Raw genomic sequence first — 19,986 nt, 5'->3', positions numbered from 1 at the left:
AATAGTCAAACATAATCAAATTATTGAAGTGAGAGTTTTGAATGTTATTACCTTTGTGTTTAATGTCATTTATTTAATAAGTTTGTGTCGTGATCTCTTGTGTGGTGGAGCAGGTTAAGGATCCGGTGTGGCGGAAGCTGGGGTGTGGACTACAACTTTGTTTTGGGTTCCATCCTTGGTCTGGGAACTTCTGCATGCCATGCATGCAGCAAAAAAAAAAAAAAAAAAAGTTTGTGTAAGTTTGTGTAGTTTTTAAATAATATCTGTGTTTAACAACTGGCTCACCAAATATCTTGCCAAAATTTAACAACTTTGTTATTAACAAAGTTATGGCTCTTATGAGCAGGTACCTGATCCCAGTCTCTACTACCAATCAAGGTCTGAGCTTAGCTTTTAGCTTCAGTATTAATTAAATGTCAGTAAAATGATACTTAAAACCAGATTAGAAAATCTTAGCATTTTTCCCCGCAGAGAAATCACTTTGTCGGAGAAATCAGTTTTCCTCCCTTTTCTCTGTATACATTTGATGCTTTTAGTTTAGTAGTGTCAAAAACTGTTAACTGTCTTCAATTTACTGAACTGGAAAGTTCATAAGAATTTCAGGTAATGTGTGAAGGAGAAAGGAAAGGCCATCTAAGGACAAGAAGTACTGACATATCACCCTGTTCAGATCTTCTGTGGGAGAATATACAAGTTCTTCTGCTCAGCTTCCATCCCTTTTATTAATTAATTATTTTTTCTTTTTTTGTCTTTTTAGGGCCGAGTGCTCGGCACCTGGAAGATCCCAGGCCAGGGGTCAAATCGGAGCTGTAGCTGTTGGCCTACACCACAGCCATAGCAACGTGGGATCTGAGCCGCATCTGCAACCTACACCACAGCTCATGGCAATGCCAGATCCAGGTGGCTCAGACCCAGAAATTCATTTCTCATAATTCTGGAGTTGGACGCCCAAGATTAAGGTGTCAGCATGTTTTATTTCTCCTGTAGCCTCTCCTTGGCTTGGAGACCACTGCTTCTCGCTGTGCCCTCTCATGGCCTTTCCTCTTTGTGCTCATACTCCTTGTGTCTCTTCCTCATAAGGACATTACTCTGTTAGATTAGGACCCCAACCTCATGGCCTTATTTAACCTTAATTACTTCCTTAAAGGCCCTGTCCCAAAATGCAGTGACATTGGGGTTAGAGCTTCAACCTAGCAATTCTGGGGGGGACAAGAATCATTCTATAGCGTACAATTTCTAAAATGAGCTTGAACGTTAATAATTGTTTTAAGATAAAGCAGTGGAAATCCTGAATCTAAAAGAAATTTCCATGTAGCTTGCTTTAGCTGTTAATCATTTGTATCATCTTTGTAGACTTAGAAACCAGTGTCTAGCTTCTAAAAAAATGTTACCACTTCCATTTCCCACATCTACTACCCAAACATTTTCTTAACTAATTGTCATTTGAGGAATTCCCATTGTACCTCAGTGGTGATGAACCTGACTAGAATCCACGAGGGTAGGTGTTCAATCCCTGGCCTTGCTCAGTGGGTTAAGGATCCAGAGTTGCTGTGAGCTGAGGTGTAGGTTGGTAGCTTTATCTCCCATTCGACCCCTAGCCTGAGAACTTCCAGATGCCACAAGTGCAGCCCTAAAAAGAAAAAACAAAACAAAACAAAAAACCCCCATATTGTCATTTGATTATGTGAGTATAAATGATATTATTGTTAAAAATGCTCTGTACTTTTAAAAAAATTAATTTATTTTTTGCTTTTTAGGGCTGCACCCGCGGCATATAGAGGTTCCCAGGCTAGGGGTCTAATTGGAGCTACAGCTGCTGGCCTACACCACAGCCATAGCCATGCAGGGTCCGAGCTGCATCTGCAACTTACACCACAGCTCACACCACAGTGCTGGATCCTTAACCCACTGAGCGAGGCCAGGGATCAAACCCACAACCTCATGGTTCTTAGTTGGATTCGTTTTCACTGTGCCAGGACAGGAACTCCAAAAATACTCTGTACTTTAAATATGAGTTTATCTTTGAAACTTTTTAAAATTACAGTGCATTAATTTTCTTTCGTAAAACACAACCAGGTGAATCTTCTTCCAAATGAGTTGATATAGCTACATTATATTGAATGAAAATTTATATTTAGGCCTATGGAAATTCAGTCCTAAATATAAGAAGAATTTAGAGAATTTTATTTTACTGTGTCTGTCAGTATGGTAAATGGTAACATATGTACCATTTTCTCCATGATAAATGTGCCTATACACATATGTATATATACATAGAGATAGATAAAACCCATATTCTCCTCTGATTTAAAAGTAGCATATGTTCAGGAGTTCCCTGGTGGCCTAGCAGTTAAGGATCCAGCATTGTCATTGCTACTGCTATGGTTCAAGTTTGATCCCTGTCCTGGGAATTTTAGCATGCTATGGGTTCAGTCAAAAAAATGGTATATGTTCATTGTAGAGATTTTAGAAAAGACAGAAAAGCATAAAGGAGAAAAGCATACCATGAGAGATAATAAGTGATTATTGTTGCTTTTAGCCCTTAAGTTTTGGCATGATTCATGATGCAATAATAGATAATAGAATATGCTTCCAGTTTTTATATTTATTTTTTCATTCAACAGATGTTCATTGAGCACTTGCTTCATCAGTCAGGGTGGACCCAGGGAAACAGAACTAGAAGGGAATATATACATGAGGTGTGTGTGTGTGTGCACGTGTGCTTGTGCATGTATTTATTACAAGCAGTGGACCTACATTTGCTATCATAGGGGTCACTAAGCAAGCCTGAAGTCCATAGCAAGGCAGTGGACTTGGAAGGGTCATCAGGTTGGCACCCTGTGAACACAGGCTGAAGCTTGTCCATAGGCAGCAGGCCCTCAGGAAGGAAGATCCAAGGGAAAGGGAGACTAATTGCTCATCCAGTTGCTGTTTTAAAGTCTTTTAGCTCAGGGAAGCCCTCAGCTTCCATTTTGCACTTTTTTATTATGTGTAGATTAATACTGTCTTGCTTTCGGATTAGGGTTTTCCTCCTGTTTTCAAAATACTTTCACATCTGTATCTTATAGGTTCTCCACACTATCCATGAAGGTGAGCAGGGCAAGATGTCCCATAGCACAAGGTTGAAGGAGGTCTTCTGATTCATTGTGAGTCTACGAAGGCTAAGATTTAGAAGGTGCAATGATAAGAAGGACAGTTTTTATCTTAAGGAATTGTTAATCACTAGGGAAGAACAATATATCAACAGATAACTGTAAGAGAAGATTTTGATGTGATAAGAAATGTTATGAAGAGCTGACAGGGATGGCTTTGGTGAACAGGGAGGCAGAAGGATCAGGTTGAGGTAAGTCATAGAAGATGCCTAAAATACCTCACCAGAGAGCCTATTCTGGTGTTCTTGGCATTTGTTTGCAATGAAAAGTTGGGCCAGTGGAAAGTCGTGAGTGTATGTAACGGAAGTAATGTTTGAGTCTGCCTTAAATAATGTTTCTTTGAAACTAAGCTGAGAAGATATTATTTTATCCCGAGGGAAAAAAAGCTCTTTGGAAAATGTTAACCCTTCGAAGGCTCCAATGAAACAATAAGTTTTCTGTGGCTGAGAATTTTCATCAAGATTGTAAATGACATTGGATTACATTGATCTGGGAGAGGATGGAAATCTTTTAGTATTGAAATATATTCATTATTGACACTGAAAACCCATGAGGCTGAACACAAGTGGAGCAGGATGAGAGAGAAAACAATAATAACAGGAGTGTGGAAATCTTCCTGCTTGATGACCAAGTTCAGGAGGAGGCCTGACAACTCATTCCTGCCCTGGGGTGGCTGTGCTTCCAACTTGTGACTGGTGGAACCACAGAGCCTGCCCTCCTGGAAAGATCCTTCAGGCACTACTAGACTAGTGTGTGCATTTCTTTTCCCAGGGGTCCTGCATTGCCTGATTTCAGTCTTCAGTGTAGGTTGTCATCAGTACTGGCAAGAGAAAAGGCAAGCTCTGTCCTCTCTGTATTGGGGGAATGAAGCCAGTGATCATTTACTTTACATATTGATCTTTTATGAGGCATTTCTTCCAATTTAGCTTAATAGTATTGTCAGTAAGTCAGAATATTCCTGTCACAATATGCTAGAAACTTCTCTCAGCATGATGGTTCTTTTATTGCTCTTTTAAGGTGTTTTACGGGCACAGTTTGAGTATCATTGTTTACTTGCTCAGGATTAATCTCACTAAATTGATGCATGTATATATGTATGTACATATGAATATGCACATGTATGTATGTCTGTAGATGAAATCCCATAGCAAGAAAACTGGTGCGATTGCAGATCTCTACATGATGGAACTGTTCTGACAGCTTGCTTCTTTCAAGCTCTCTTTCCTTTAATACTCTTCTGACCTCTTATAAACATAGACTTTGTTAGATGTCAAAGTACATAAAAGATTATTTCTAACATCTGAAAAAAAATGCAATTATCCTTTAAACTATTTACAACCAAAGGAGAAAAACAGAGAAATATTCAGGACTTAAAGAAATGCTCTTTCCTAACTTTTAAATAAAGGACTCAAATAATAAGTATAGGTAATTGCACAATAGAATTCAATTGGATGAATCAAGAATGGAACCTTTTATTTCATGTGTATATTATCTTGATTTGGATTTAGAAACCTTTAATTAGCTGGGATTCAGTAAAGTGAAATTATAAGGAACCGTCATTTGCTTTCTTAGGATTTCTCTATAAGAAGAAGAAAGACAAATCATAGCAATTGGCAGGATGCATGGTGGTCCAATTGAGAAAAGAATGTGACTGCACCATACTTCTGCTAAGGGCCTCTGAGTAGATCTAACATACAAACAAGAAAAAAACAACTCCCTTTAGGCTTTAAAAGGCAACAAAATAATTTCAGGGTATTTCTTGGGGTCAATGTAAATTCATAGCAGTATGTCATTCTTTCCCAGTCAAATCTGCACAACTGTTCAGTTGTAACTGTCATCAATGTCTCTAAGGCAGTGCAATATTTTTACTTTTTTTTCTTTTTCTTTTTAGTGCGGCACCCTCAGCACATGGAGGTTCCCGGGCTAGGGGTCGAATGGGAGCTGCAGCTGCCGGCCTACACCACAGCTGTAGCAGTTCGGGACCCTAGACACCTCTGCAATCTACACCACAGCTCATGGCATTGCCAGATCCTTAACCCATGGAGCAGGGCCGGGGATTGCACCTGTGACCTCATGGATCCTGGTCAGATTCATTTAACTGCTGAGTCACAACAGGAACTCCAATATTTTTAATCATGAAAGAGATTAACGCAATTTTTATATACTTTGTTTACTAAAGTAGGAAATCTACTAAAATATTAGAAAAAATATCAACCACTAAGTTTGAAATAAAAAGGGATTTCATTTGAGTCCATCTAAAATTTTTATTACTTAGGACATCTTTTTCCTCTAACTTTAGGCAATCACTGACAATTTTCCATTTTGTTTGGGGCTAGTTATTGTTACTTCTAAAATGAATTTCAGCAGCTAAAAGCATAATGTATTTAGGAATTATTAGAACCATTTTCTAAAATTTGGAAAAAAGTTAAAAATTTCAAAATAAGAGTGTCATGGAATTTAAAGTTACCAATATTCTGCTTCCAAATTAATTACGCATATAGTCATGATCAAATGATCATGCGCTTTTCACAATGTATGTACCTTTTTTGTGTGTTTTATTTTGTTTTTACTGTTATCAGTGCCAATTCACTCAACAAGAAAGGTCCCAAATGCCTGGAAAAATATTATTTGTCTGGTTTTGTAACATCCATAACAAAGGAAGTTTAGCCAGGCATCCCATTTTAGATTTAGTGTGGATGACAGGTTTGGCAGGAAGAAGAATATGATTTTCAGATTGAAAAACAGAATATCAAAGTGAATAGATATTAAAAAAAACATTTAGAATAGACCTCTATTTTTATATAGAAAGCTGATGAAAATATTGTATTAAAAATAGGAGCTATTGGAGTTCCTATTATGGCTCAATGGGTTATGAACTGGAATAGCATCCATGAGGAAATGGGTTCTATCCCTGGCCTCACCCAGTGGGCTAAGGATCTGGCGTTGCCTTGAGCCGTAGTCACAGATGCGACTTGGATCCTGTGTTGCTGTGGCTGTGGTGTTTGCTGGCAGCTGTAGCTCTGATTCAACCCCTAGCCTGGGAACTTTCATATGCCACAGGTGCTGTCCTAAAAAAGAAAAAAAAAGAGCTATCTCTTTAAATTGATTCATATTATCTTGATTAACATTTATTATATGAATATTTTATGTGCTATATGTCCTTTGGTATTCTTCTGTTTTCAAGGACAAGGCTTGGTATATACATGTGTACTTATTGGCAGTAAACGCCAGCATCTTCTCACATCAGATCTTATTTAAAACTAGGAGATACATTCTGGATTTTAGGTATATATTCTGTAGCTTTTTCCCCCCACAAATTAGTTACTTTTGTAAAAATTCTATAAGGTCTCCTTATTGTAAATATTACGAAAGCATGCATAGAGCCTGGGGAAGCTCATCTAAGGAAGACCATTTTCTTCTAGTGATTAACTCAGCATCACCAAGCAGTACACTTTGGGTCCAGTTTCCTGATCTGTAAGTTGAAAGTTTGCAATGGTTAATACTAAAGGTCCTCTTTATGATTCTATAAGACAGTTTCCTTTTACAATAAGAAATGTGGGAAGTTTGGGATCTTTTACTATAAGAACTTAAGAAAATAGGAATCAGGAAGATATAAATGGATGTTTACCTAAGATATACCCTTTCATCATAAAAATTCTCACTCAGCACTAGGTAAAATGAGAATCCCAGCCTCAGTGTCTGCATGTGTTAGATATTTTATTTTGGTTTTAATATGCTTTAATACACTGCTATGCCAGCACTAACCAAATGAGTTTTCAAGCAATAATGTTTTCCCTAAGGAAAAAATTAAATACCCATTTTGTCTGTGTAGGAAGTGTGTAGGCAGGACTCTCAACTTTCAGGAAATTTTTTGTCTTTATAGAAAGATGTTTTCCAGCTACCCTTTGTATTACTTGCATGAAAACAACAAAAAGACCATAAAAATTGAACTGTTACAATGACCGGTTTGGTGGCGGAGGTGATCTCTGGCTCTTTCCACCTCTGCTGAGGTTGAGAGCAGAATCTGGGAAGAAGGAGAGAGGATGTGTTACAGTGTGGCTGTGAAGGCAGTGGGCCCAAAGCTGCTTCAGAACATGGTCTGACTGGGAGTTCCCTTCATGGCTCAGTGGTTAACAAACCTGACTAGGATCCATGAGGATGCAGGTTCGATCCCTGGCCTCACTCAGTGGGTTAAGGATCCAACATTGCTGTGAGCTGTGGTGTAGGCCGGCAGCTGTAGCTCCAATTCTACCCCTAGCCTGGGAACTTCCATATGCCAGGGGTGTAGCCCTAAAAAGCAAAAAAAAAAAAAAAAAAAAAGAGCAGGTTTCCATGAGTGCTGTGATTGTCAACACCGGGTATGTGTTAAAATGAATCTCACCCAAATTTGTCTAAGTCCTTTACAGAGGTAATCAAGTTCAAGGTCATTAGAGTGGGCCTCGATCCAACATAACTGGTGTTCCCACAAAAGGGGGAGATTTGGAGACAGACACATACAAGGAAAATACCATACGACTATGGAAAAGGCCATTGCCATTGACAAGCCAAGGATCAAGGCCTGGAACAGATTTTTCCCTCATAGATCTCAGAGGGAACCAATCCTGCTCACATCTTGATTTTGGATTTCTAGCTTCCAGAACTGGGAGACTACAAATTCTTTTTTTTTTTTTTTTTTTTTTCCTGTTTTTATAGGGCTGCACCCACAGCATGAGGAGGTTCCCAGGCTGGGGGTCTAATCGGAGCTACAGCTGCCAGCCTACACCACAGCCCCAGCAACGCCAGATCCAAGCCGTATCTGTGACCTACACCACAGCTCATAGCAGTGCCAGATCCTTAACTCACTGAGGGAGACCAGGGATCAAACCCACAACCTCCTGGTTCCTAGTCACATTCGTTTCCATTGCGCCACAATGGGAACTCCTAATGGAGACAATAAATTGTTGATGTTTAAGCCACCCAATTTGTTCAGCAGTCCTAGCAAACTAATACAACATCCAAACTGAATAAATTTAAGGGATAAGAAAGCAGCAAATATTCTGATTGTATTTTAGTCATTCCACAGAATAAAGTGAAATTTTGTTTGTTTGAAATGGAATCGAGTAGAGGTTTTTGTAACCAAAAGAATTTTAACTAAAAACGTGTGAATATATTCACACGCAGACATGTTTAAAAAAGTTAAACTCTACATAAATACAGGATATAAAATGAAAATTATTCTTCACTTCTCTTTCCCCAATTTTAATTGCCTCCCTAGTGGTTAGCTATTTGAGATCTAGAATTGTATTTTTACAGTGATGGATTCATAATATTATGCTGTACAAACTTGGGTAAAATTCCATCCTGATACTGGAGCTTTGCTCAAACATCACATTTGGAGTCTGTCCTGTGGGACAATTTTTAGTTAAAAGAATAGGGAGTTCCCGCTGTGGTTAAAGAATCAGCGTTGCTACAGCTGTGGTATAGGTCACAACTGTGCCTCAGATTTAGTCCCTGGCCTGGGAACTTCCATATGCTGTGGGTATGACCAAAAAAAGAAAGAAAAATAAATAAATAAAAGGAAAGAACAACTGACTACATCTGGTAAAATCTCTTTCCTAGGAATCAATAATAAATTACCTGCCTTGTAAGTAGTTTGAGTCAGTAATAGCAGAGTACTACTGTTTTTATGGAGAACTTAGAAATAGCCGGCAGCTCTCCTACCTGATATTATAGTCTAGGACTTGAGCTATATAAAGACCTCTCAATAGATAACAGAAATGTTGTCAATAGATAACATGAAAGTCCACACAAGAAAGTTCAAAGCTGTATTGACAGACATGTCCCTGAGTCCTCAGCTGATGTCTATGTACTCAGGATTCACACAGTTGCAACAACTGTTCTTGACATAGTTTCTAAGTCCAAAGCAGAGTCAAAGTCATAAAAAGAAGGTGACATTTTGCTCCTCCTGTGCACAATCAAAAGACTCAGAAGGAAAATTTATTTGTTTAATTTTTGCTTTTTAGGGCTGCACCAGTGGCATATGGAGGTTCCCAGGCAAGGGGTCTGATCTGAGCTACTGCTGCCAGCCTACACCACAGCCACAGCAGAGCCAGATCCAAGCCGAGTCTGCAACCTACACCACAGCTCATGGCAACACCATTTCCTAAACCCACTGGGCGAGGCCAGGGATCCAACCTGCAACCTCATGGTTCCTAGTCAGATTCGTTTCCACTGAGCCAGGACAGGAACTCCTCAGAAGGAAAATTTAAATGCTCAGTGGGCAGGAAGGAACCAAAAACTATAAAATGCTATAGTAAGTTGAAAATAGTTGCCTGGAATCATTTAGTAACAGAGAAAAGAGTTATTTAGGTCTTGAGGTCATTTTTGTATTAGAGTGTGATATAGTAATTGGTGCTCAAAGTGGCCCTGAATCTTTTTTTTTTTTTTTTTTTAGTCAAGAAATAGATTTATAAAGATAGGATGCTTGTGAGAGATGCAAGTGGGTGGGCACAGAAGCTCTCCCTGAATCATTTTGAAAAAAAAAAAAGTATTCTTGCAATCAATATGCCCTGTTTCAGGTGGTAGAAAATTGTGTACCATATTTAAGAATGATTTCCATTTAAAATTGTTCAAATATCAAAAGAATTTGGCACTAACAGAAGGAAATATTTAGTAATAGGAAAAAATTTGCTCTCTATTTAGTTGAGTTTTATTAGCATCCCGATGAAAGTATTTCCTTTTCAGAGTTCCCATTGTGGCTCAACAGGATCTGCAGTGTCTCTGAGGTGCTGGGACTCAGGTTCGATCCCCTGCTGGCACTGTGGGTTAAGGATCCAGCTTTGCTGCAGCTGCTGTGTAGGTCGCAGCTGTAGGTAGGATCTGATACCTGGCTAGAGAACTCCTTATGCCACGGGGTGGCCAAAAAAGCAAAAAAAAAAAGTATTTCCTTGGCTAAGATGCCTCCATTTATGATTGTACCTTAATTTATTGGCACTAACTTTGTAATATAAAGCATTTATTCCACTGGTTGAAAGTAAATTATGAAGCAATACTTAAATGTTTGTAGAAATTTTATTTATTCAGGCACATCGAAAGCTATGTTGTGTCAGAATAAGGGCTGCTCCATAGTATAAACATACAGGAGAAGTTCATCAAAATGAATGGGCTTCAGAGTTCCTATCGTGGCTCAGCGGTTCATGAACCCGGTCAGCATCCCTGAGGATGCGGGTTTGATCTCTGGCCTTGCTCGGTGGGTCAGCAATCTGGCATTGCTGTGAACTGTGGTATAGGTCCTATATGTGGCTCAGAGGCTGCATTGCTGTGGCTGTGGTATAGGCTGGCAGCTACAGCTCCGATTAGACCCCTAGCCTAGGGACCTCCATATGCCACGGGTGCAGCTCTAAAAAGACCGAAAAAAAAAAAAAGATGAATGGGCTTCAAGTGAAGAGACTTTATTAACACATTTATTAGCTCTCATTTTCCCTGCAGCTCAGGGAAAAGTAAGAGGCCATAAATAAGGTGGAGCATTTTCAGCAACTTTACAGGTATTGCCTTTTCCTCAGCACAAATCAACAGGTACATTTTTATTTAAATTATATTCAAATAGTCCAGTAATATCAGTGTTAGGATTGAAACACAAAGGCTGAGAACATATTAGATGAAGTTTTCAGTGTTACAATTAAACGAAGGCAATATTTGTCATATTGAATGAAGAAACTGTCTAATAAAATGGACCCCAAGCTTTGAACAGTGGGCTTAGGCTTGTTTGCTATTGGAAGTGATTCCTTGACTTCCATCCAAGTGTGAAGGTAGGTGTGCAATGTGAACAAGAAGAACAGCTTATTTACAACAGCATTGCAGACAGAGGTCTTTCAAAGTGCAAACACACCATCTTTCCTTTCCCAGGAGCAATTGCTTTGCCCATATGCTCTACGAATACCAAGTATAAGGGACCTGATTTTTAATTACAAAGTAAAATACCATTCCCAAATTGCATAATTGGTGGTTGCCTTTTGCAATGCAGTGAACATAAGGGAACCTGACATTAAATGTTTGATGTGTTGCCATGACATTTTCTGAAATTTTATTTTGTACCACTTTTAAGCTGCAAACTATGTTAAATTTGTATTCCTTGTTGGGGGTGGGGCTGGATAGTAGAGTGATACAGAATTAAAGTACCTAACCCTGATGTTGGAATGTCTTTGCTCACAGATTGTACAGTTCAGATTTTAGGAAAAAAAGGGTAAATACAGAAATAGAGATGCACTGGGGTCTTTAATCTCTCTGTACACTAGTTCCATGTTTTTTTTGGATATAGAGGCCATTTAGTCAGGGAGGGATGCCTCTAGCTTTCCGTTTGAGTAAAGAGAAACTTAATAGAATGGAGGAAAAGGCATTGGCAGTCAGTACCCACCACATTTGAATGTACAGGCCACAGAAACCAAGAGAAAAGTTCACAGACTGTGCAGTTGAGATGTAGCTGGCTTCGGTATGTGTGGTGGAATGGGTTTCAGGACCTCCTCCAATACCCAAATCCACAGATGCTCAAGTCCCTTAGGTAAGATGGGGTAGTAGAGTCAGTCCTCCAGATCCCAGCAGAATCCCGGATGCCGATCTGGAAGATCTGGGCCGACTGTATCCCTGAACATTTCAGAGTTGCTGCAAGAAGCAGTAGTAGGGCTGATGTTGCTCTCCTTCTCTCTATTCCAAAGGGCCTTTTAGAGGCAATATTATTTGCTTAGCAGGTCCAATAAAACCTGCAAATGATGGCACCACCCCTATAAACCAGAGAATACTGAACACTAGTTTTTCCCCTTCCTGTACTTGAATTTTCTACACCTGCAACTTCCTTTTGTTTCTTATTCCTCCAAGATGCCTGACATTTTGAAAAGTGGAGAGCTCAGGTCTTAAATCTGGAAGACACTTCAAGACCTCTGTTCTGTCACTGTGAGAGCAAATGACATTTAGGTGTTGAATTTTCATCCCCATAATAATGTAAAGAGTAAAATAGATTCCTAATGGTGAAAACAAAAAAAATCTTGGGTTCGTTCGTTCTTTCTTTCTTTCTTTCTTTCTTTCTTTCTTTCTTTCTTTCTTTCTTTCTTTCTTTCTTCCTTCCTTCCTTCCTTCCTTCCTTCCTTCCTTCCTTCCTTCCTTCCTTCCTTCCTTCCTTCCTTTCTCTCTCTCTCTCTCTCTCTCTCTCTCTCTCTCTTTCTTTCTTTCTGCCACACCCATGGCATGCAAAAGTTCCCTGGCCGGGGACTGAACCCATACCACAGCAGTGACAATGCCAGATCCTTAACCTTCTAGACTACCAGGGAACTACTTGCTTATTCCTTCTTAGAGCATCCACTGAGAAGTATGGAAAAAAGTCTTCCAGAGTGGGTAAAATATAATTTGAATGCTTCATTAGATCTGAAAGCTTAATGTTCATATCAAAATAAGTATCATCAAAAATGCTGAGAATGAAATGGGGTCTAAAGAGGCTGTGTTACACCAGCCCTGTCCAAACAGTTCTTTCATATTTTCCTAAATAGGAACATTTTTCACTGTCAGATTTTAGGGTTATTTCCTTTGCCTCAAACAGAACTTTTTGGTTTCAGTGTTATTATTCTGATGACCAAAATGACTGAAGTAGGGCTGCTTAAATACATGAATAACCTAGCTATTCTGGCATTTTCCTTGATCTTAGAAATATTGCAAGCAGAGCATGGCTGAGTCTCTCTCCATTAGTCTGCTGAGAAATGCTTAAGGCTCAAAGCTCAAATTCTCTGCATCAGGGAGTTCCCATTGTGGCTCAGTGGTAACAAACCCGACTAGTATCCATGAGGGTGTGGGTTTGAACCCTGGCCCTGCTCAGTGGCTTAAGGATCCAGCGTTGCTGTGAGCTGCAGTGTAGGTCGGCTCAGATCCCATGATGCTGTGGCTGTGGTGTAGGCCAGCAGCTGCCATTCCGATTTGACCCCTAGTCTGGGAACTTCCATATGTGGTGGATGGCCCTAAAAAGCAACAAACAAACAAACAAACAAAACTCTGCATCACCCACCTTCTTACTTTTTTAAGTGATGACATTTATTTAAAATACCAAATTATTTTTGTTACTGATATTAACAATAATTTTTTGCATTTATAAAGCAATATATCTATAAGCTTTTTATGAAGTATTTATTTATGTTTGCTGTTTTGTAGGGAGTTGAAAAGCTTCCTCAGAATCAACCAGCTTTAAGACTACAATCTTAGAGCTACTTACTGTTCCAGGGTTCCTTTTTGTGGTTTTTTTTTTTTTTGCGTTTTTGCTTTTTAGGGCTGTACCCACGGCATATGAAGATTCCCAGGCTAGGGATCAAATTGGAGCTGTAGCGGCTGGCCTACACCATAGTCACAGCAATGCCAGATTGAGCCATGTTTGTGACCTATACCATATCTCATGGCAATGCTGGATCCTTAACCCACTGAGAGGGTTCCTTTTTGACTGTTGCTCTGGGTACCATAAAGATATTAATCTGTCTCCTAACTAACAGTCCCCTGTTATATTGTCTCTTTAAATGTCATGCAAAAGTACACCCAAATTAAGTCTATGATGACATGCATATAGGTTGGGCTAGTGTGAAGTTTTTAATTTAGCCACATGATTCTACTTTTTATTTTTATTTTATTTTTTGTCTTTTTGCTATTTCTTGGGCCACTCCCGCAGCATATGGAGGTTCCCAGGCTAGGGGTCAAATCGGAGCTGTAGTCTCCGGCTTACGCCAGAGCCACAGCAACGCGAGATCCGAGCCGCGTCTGCAACCTACACCACAGCTCACGGCAACGCTGGATCGTTAACCCACTGAGCAAGGTCAGGGACCGAACCCGCAACCTCATGGTTCCTAGTCGGATTCGTTAACCACTGCGCCACGACGGGAACTCCCGGTTCTACTTTTTAAAATTATGTGTGCTATATTTTTATTGAGTTGAAGATCAGAATAATTGATTTGATTATCTGTATAAGTGGTTTGAGATGGCATTGCAGGTTAATAATTTAAAATTATGTAAAATTCCTTGACCTACATATATTATCCAAGTGTGATTGCTGATTTAGTGAAACTACTTAAAAGCTCTAAGAGAGTCAGAACATCAGATTAATGAGGGGTGAAGATCTTTGAGGTTGAAAGTGAGAGTTTTAGAAGGTGTTATAATCCCAATTATGTTCCTTTCTGATAACAATATGCAGAAATATTTTGCCAAAGGGGGAAAAAAAAAGTAATCTTCAAGAGAGAATAAATATATACCTTTGCAGCCAGGATTGAAAACAATCCTTTCAATAAATGATCAGCAGCTTTAATTGGCATTGGAAAGCTAAATTTAGTCATTAGATAAATGTGGCAACTTTATTTTACTCAGTGCACATCTCTGTGGCTTTTTGAATAGTGATGATTTATAGTGCCTTGGCCCAGAACCCTAAAACATGCATGCAGAGAATAGCATTTTCTGAATTTAAAACAAAAATGGAAACAGAACCTATCAAAGGAGATAAACCAATTTAGAAAAGACTATATTGGATCAAACCTGGTCTTTTGAAATGACTGCAAATGAAAGTGAAAATGGTAGCCATGATAGATTTTGGCACTCACAGACTATGGCTATTGAAATTATAAGCCAGTTTCATTTTCTAGTGTTAGCAGTGGACTAATGGTACAGAAAGTCTTATAATCTTAATTAATTTTTAATTCCTTATTCTTGGCACATATGCCAAAATTTTTTTAAATTTTAATTTGTTGAATTTTTATTAAGGAATGCATGGCACTGAATTGTAAAACAATGTAAACTGATTTCATTGGTGTGATTTAAGATCATATCTGATTTTCTCTGTATTACTTATGAAATTTATTAGTAGTAAACTTTCATGATTATAACATGGACTTATATACATAAAACATGATATAAAACGTTGGGTCATCCTACTTGAAATGGTTTTCAAAGTTTCAGTATGGGCCAAATGACTTTGACCTCTGAAACATCCAATACAGCTGAAAATGATATAGTAAGTTTATTGAGTGAATAGTAACTATTTTTTAGATTATTGTGAGCAAAGTTGATACAGAGGCTTTAAAAATCTATTGTCTTGTTTTTAAGTTTCACACCAATGGCTCACATATGCACTGCAACCCCAGTAGTCAGCTAAATGTTTGGGAATTAATCTTTCTTTCAGCCCCACCTAGACTGTTCTTGCCTTCCCCTTTGTCTGTCCTAACCTTCAGAGCCAATCCAAAAGGTCACCCAAGAGGGCTTGTCTCCATGAGACCCTGAAAATTCAACCTTAATATTACAATCTTTATTGAGCTTTTATTTATTTTCTTATATCCAGTGTGCCTAACAGAATGTTTTGAATGTAGCAATTATTTAATAAACATGTGTTGACCTCAGTTAACAGCTGCCTTCCTGCCAACCTTAAGATACAATTTAGAATTTTCCTAGGGTCAGGAGCTAAGTCATCTGCTGGGAGTCATCTACTTGTAGATGTTTTCCTACTCCACAATGATAAAATGCATTCTAAAATAGATTGAGCTCACCCCAGTTCTCTGCTAAGAACTTAAAAATCACATGCAATAGCTCACATTTATTCTGATTTTACTAGGTATTAGGCACAGCAGGGTCACTGTGCTAAGACTTTTATAGTCACGATCTTAGTTATGTCTCATAATTTTGCAAAAATAGGTAATAATGTTGCACCCACTGAGACCTAGATTCATTAATGAATTTGCGTGATGCTACTCAGCCAGTTAAGAAATAGGAAAATCTAAGTTCTACAGTTGCTAGTACCTGTTTGAGCAAGCAGGTCATTTTAATTCCTTAATGCTTTTTAAACAATAACAACAACAACAAAACTCAATATTATAAATCTAGTAACACATCTGTACTGCTAGGTACATAGAAGTCTTGTGGAAATATTAAGCCAGATTTTAAATATAGCATTTATGAAAAGATGATTAGGTCTTTATTTTTAGGGCCACACCCATGGCATATGGAAGTTCCCAGGCTAGGGGTCTATTTGGAGCTGCAGCTGCCAGCAAATGCCACAGCCGAAGCAACACCAGATCCGAGCCATGTCTGTGACCTACCCCACAATGCTGGATCCTTAACCCACTGTGTGAGACCAGGGATCAAACACACGTCCTCGTGGATACTAGTTGGGTTTGTTACCACTGAGCCACAACGGGAACTCCTTCAGGTCAAGTTTTAATCCAGAAATTATGTTTCATTTATATCAAGTGCTATAAATGACAAAGTATGTTCATATGTTATCTCATTGGATTCTTAACAACCATTGAGTTCAAACACTATATGGCTTTATGGCAGAGGATTTGATTTTGAGAAAGGTGACTTCCATCAAATCTTACAGCAAGTGAATGTGTAAGATTAGTTCTTTTTATTACACAATTCTGAGTCTAGAATATCTCAACATATATTAATATCTCAACATACATGTGCATTCACAATCAAGATTTCATTGGAGTTCCCAGGTTGCTCGAATTAAGGATCTGGCATTGTCCCTGCTGTGGCTCTGGTTTCAGATGTGGTGCAGGTTTGATCCCTGACCCAGGAACCTCCACATGCCAAGCTTTAAGACCAAAAAAAAAAAAAAGACTTTACTAAACTACTAAAAACACATGTTTATAATTTACTAATAGCAATAGTAGCAGCTTTACCAGTTTCACACAGGTTGAACACATGAATTGTCATCCAAACCAGGGTCTTCTGAGAATGACAAATGCCAAACGAATTGGGAAGCTGAAACAACAATCGTAAATTAGATCAGCCCAGGCAAACTGGGACATATGATTCCCCCTGTTGAAACAGAACCCATCTTGTGTTTGGTTGTGTTCTAAACACTTCATATGAATTTACCTGCTTAATTCTCAGACCTCACGAGGCAGGAATTATACTCATTTTTCAGGTGAGCATTTTGTGATGTGTTTAAGGTCACAAGGCATTTGTGGATTCTTTTCAGTGCTCTGTGCTCTGAACCTCTAAATCTCTTTGCTTGCTTAAAATAGGGGAAGGGAAAGCAAAGGCTGAAAGAATACAGACCTGGGAAAAGGCAGGTGATGATTATGAGAATTTAGTGGCTGAAATAGACGGCTAGTTGTTTTCTGATTCCAAGAGCAGAGTCAGGCGAATAGTTGGTGGGAAGCAGTGGCGATTAGCTAAGGAAGTATGTAGATCAAGTGTCCGACAATCTTGCTGGATGCATTTTAAAAATTTATTGCGTATTTACACACATTAGGAGTGGTTTGATGTACTTGGTACTCTTGGATAATTATTTAGATTGTAAACAATTAGTTAAGTGGAGCCTCTAGCAGAGGACTTTTTTATATTTCTAGGTAGAACAAGTGAACCAATCAGGATTAATTTGTTGTATTAATTGGATCCAGCCTGGGGTAGATCCTAGTTTTTTACTGTGAGAAGCACTTGGGCGGTTCTGCCTCTGCTAAGGCCACAGTTTGTTTTTTCCTAAGTGGGTATCATCTGCATGAAGTCCTGGACCCTTTCTCTAAGTACATTTCTTTTCTTCTCTGCTCTGTCCCCTCTTAGTTTGTTGAAAAGAAGCTTGTCAGCATTCCACTTCACTTGTCAGGCTGCATATAAAGGCAAAGATGGGAGATCTACACGTGAAAAGAAATATTTCAACAACAATGCCTGGTACTTTCAATCTGATCACTTTACAAACAAGTAGAAGCTTTCTCTATTGTACAAAATGACCTCATCAAGGAAAGTAGATTAAGCTCTGAATCACGGACTCAGAGTGATCCTCCAACATTGCTCACAATCACAGGGCTGTGCTGCTCTATTCTTCCTTAAAAACACAAGGACATCTCTAAATAACATTTGTCTCATTTTTTTAAAATGGGTACATAATTATACTGCAAATCATTACATGTAAACAATGTTTCAGTAAGTGTGACAAATTGCATTCGCAATGATTTTAAAGCAAACTCTATTTGGGGCAGGTATTATGCTAGAATTTCTCTCATAACTTATTTAATTCTTGCAATATTCTAGTACTACTATTTTCCCCCCCCCCTTTTTTTTTTGTCTTTTTATGGCCACACCCAAGGCATATAGATGTTCCCAGGCTAGGGGTCGAATTGGAGCTGTAGCCCCCAGCCTATGCCACAGCCACAGCAGTGCTGGATCCTTAACCCAGTGTTCGAGGCCAGGGATCGAACATGTGTCCTCACGGATGCTACTCAGTTTCATTTCTGATGTGCCATGATGGGAACTCCATACTTTCCCATTTAAAAAAAAAAAACATTTTTTTTTGGCTACGCCCATGGCATGTGGAAGTTCCTGGGGCTGCAGTGACCAGGCCGGATCCTTAGCCTGATGCACCACAAGGGAACTCCAACTTTCCCATTTTAAACATAAGATAACCACAGGTTAGAGAGATTACATAACTTGCTCAAGGCCAGCAGTAATCCCTTTAAGAGACAAATACTTTGTTTTGGTTTCTGCCAAAATTAAATGAAAAAAAAAAAGACACAGGAGTATTTGTACTTCTCTTTAATAATATATTTGATGATATATGACTTTTGTGCATTTGCTATATACTAATCATTATGCTAAATACTCTTCATAAATATTCATATTTTAGTTTTACCATAACCTTATGGAAAAGTCACTGTTATCTTCATTTTACAGATGAGAAAATGGTAGCTAAATAATTTACCCAAGATGATTAATAACTAGCAGAGCTGGAAATTTAAACCCAGGTCTGCATCACATCCAAGAAATATTAGTTATAGTAAATTATTTTCAATAGCACAAGTGGAGTCCTTTAATAAAATATTGATTTTGCCTAGCATTGTTAGGCATTTTATAATTTTATATATTTTAAAATTTAAGTTCGACACTTTCTCTCCCCTCACAATATTAAATACAGGTTGTTAACCTTTAATTTCCTATTTGGGATTCTTAAATACTTCTGTCAAAGATAATTTTCTACATCATTTAGACTCAGAAAGATTTTAAGTATCCAAGGAAGTGATTTTAGAAATCAAGTAGTTCAATGGATAAAGAAAATGGCATAAAGGAAAGTAGGGTTTGTCACCATCACATGGGTTTTAGATAAAACATTTCCTAACTTTGCCGACAATCCCCTTCCCATCACATCTGAGCTATGAATAATTTCTACAATTATTTGTTTTTGTGGATCAGGCCACAGTAATAATAATAATAACAGTATTGGTATTACAACAATCAACACTTATGGAGACTTTGCCTTGTATGGTTCTTTTCCATGTTCTTTACATTTATTACCTCATTTAAGCCTCAAAAACATTGTAAGGCTGGTACAGTTATGATTCACATTTTATAAGCAAAGGATTAAACTCAGAGAGCTTAAGAATCTTTCAAGGTCACAGAGCAGGTAAACCGAAGTCAGCCTAGATCAGACTGAAGGCTCTTAACTTTCACGCTGTAATTTCTCTGCAGGCCATGCTCAGCGCTCAGTCTTGCTATTTCTTCCCTCTCCACAGCAAGGGGCCCTTAACTTTTATGAGCATGCTGATCCCTGGCTAAGCCACCAGAACCAATTATGATCTGAAGCTGGAGAGATTTGAAGTCAACTCTGCTGCTTGCGTGGCATCTGCTCCCCATCTGCACCTCTTGCCTCTTCTTACATCACTGCAGGTATCCTCTTCCAGGTAGCTGGTGGTAACTCCTCCTGGGAATGCAGGTCTCTGGGATGGATTGTGAGCTCCTACCCACTGTTGGTAGAGTCTGAGCACTGATAGTTAACTTCTGTTATAACCACTTTCACAGTTCACTCCTGGGTGAGAACTTATTTTCTATTAGGATATTAACCTGGGAAGAC

General features: G+C 38.7%; 1 long non-coding RNA gene across 3 annotated transcripts in view; it reads left to right on the top strand.

The window, feature by feature from the left end:
- Positions 1-19,986, top strand: part of LOC125117228 (uncharacterized) — a 191,113-nt gene that overhangs the window by 60,673 nt on the left and 110,454 nt on the right. The window contains exon 4 of one of the 3 annotated variants that reach the window (XR_007132550.1): positions 19,649-19,829. The exons of the other annotated variants lie outside the window; for them this stretch is intronic. This is a non-coding gene — a long non-coding RNA (uncharacterized LOC125117228). Of the gene's footprint in view, positions 1-19,648; positions 19,830-19,986 lie in introns of those variants that run through there. 3 annotated transcript variants of the gene reach the window in all.

The sequence above is a fragment of the Phacochoerus africanus genome, chromosome 2 (genome assembly GCF_016906955.1).
Source record: "Phacochoerus africanus isolate WHEZ1 chromosome 2, ROS_Pafr_v1, whole genome shotgun sequence".
Classification (NCBI taxonomy): Eukaryota; Metazoa; Chordata; class Mammalia; order Artiodactyla; family Suidae; genus Phacochoerus; species Phacochoerus africanus.
Note: the sequence above shows the minus strand (reverse complement) of the source record. Positions and strands in the feature narration are given on the sequence as shown.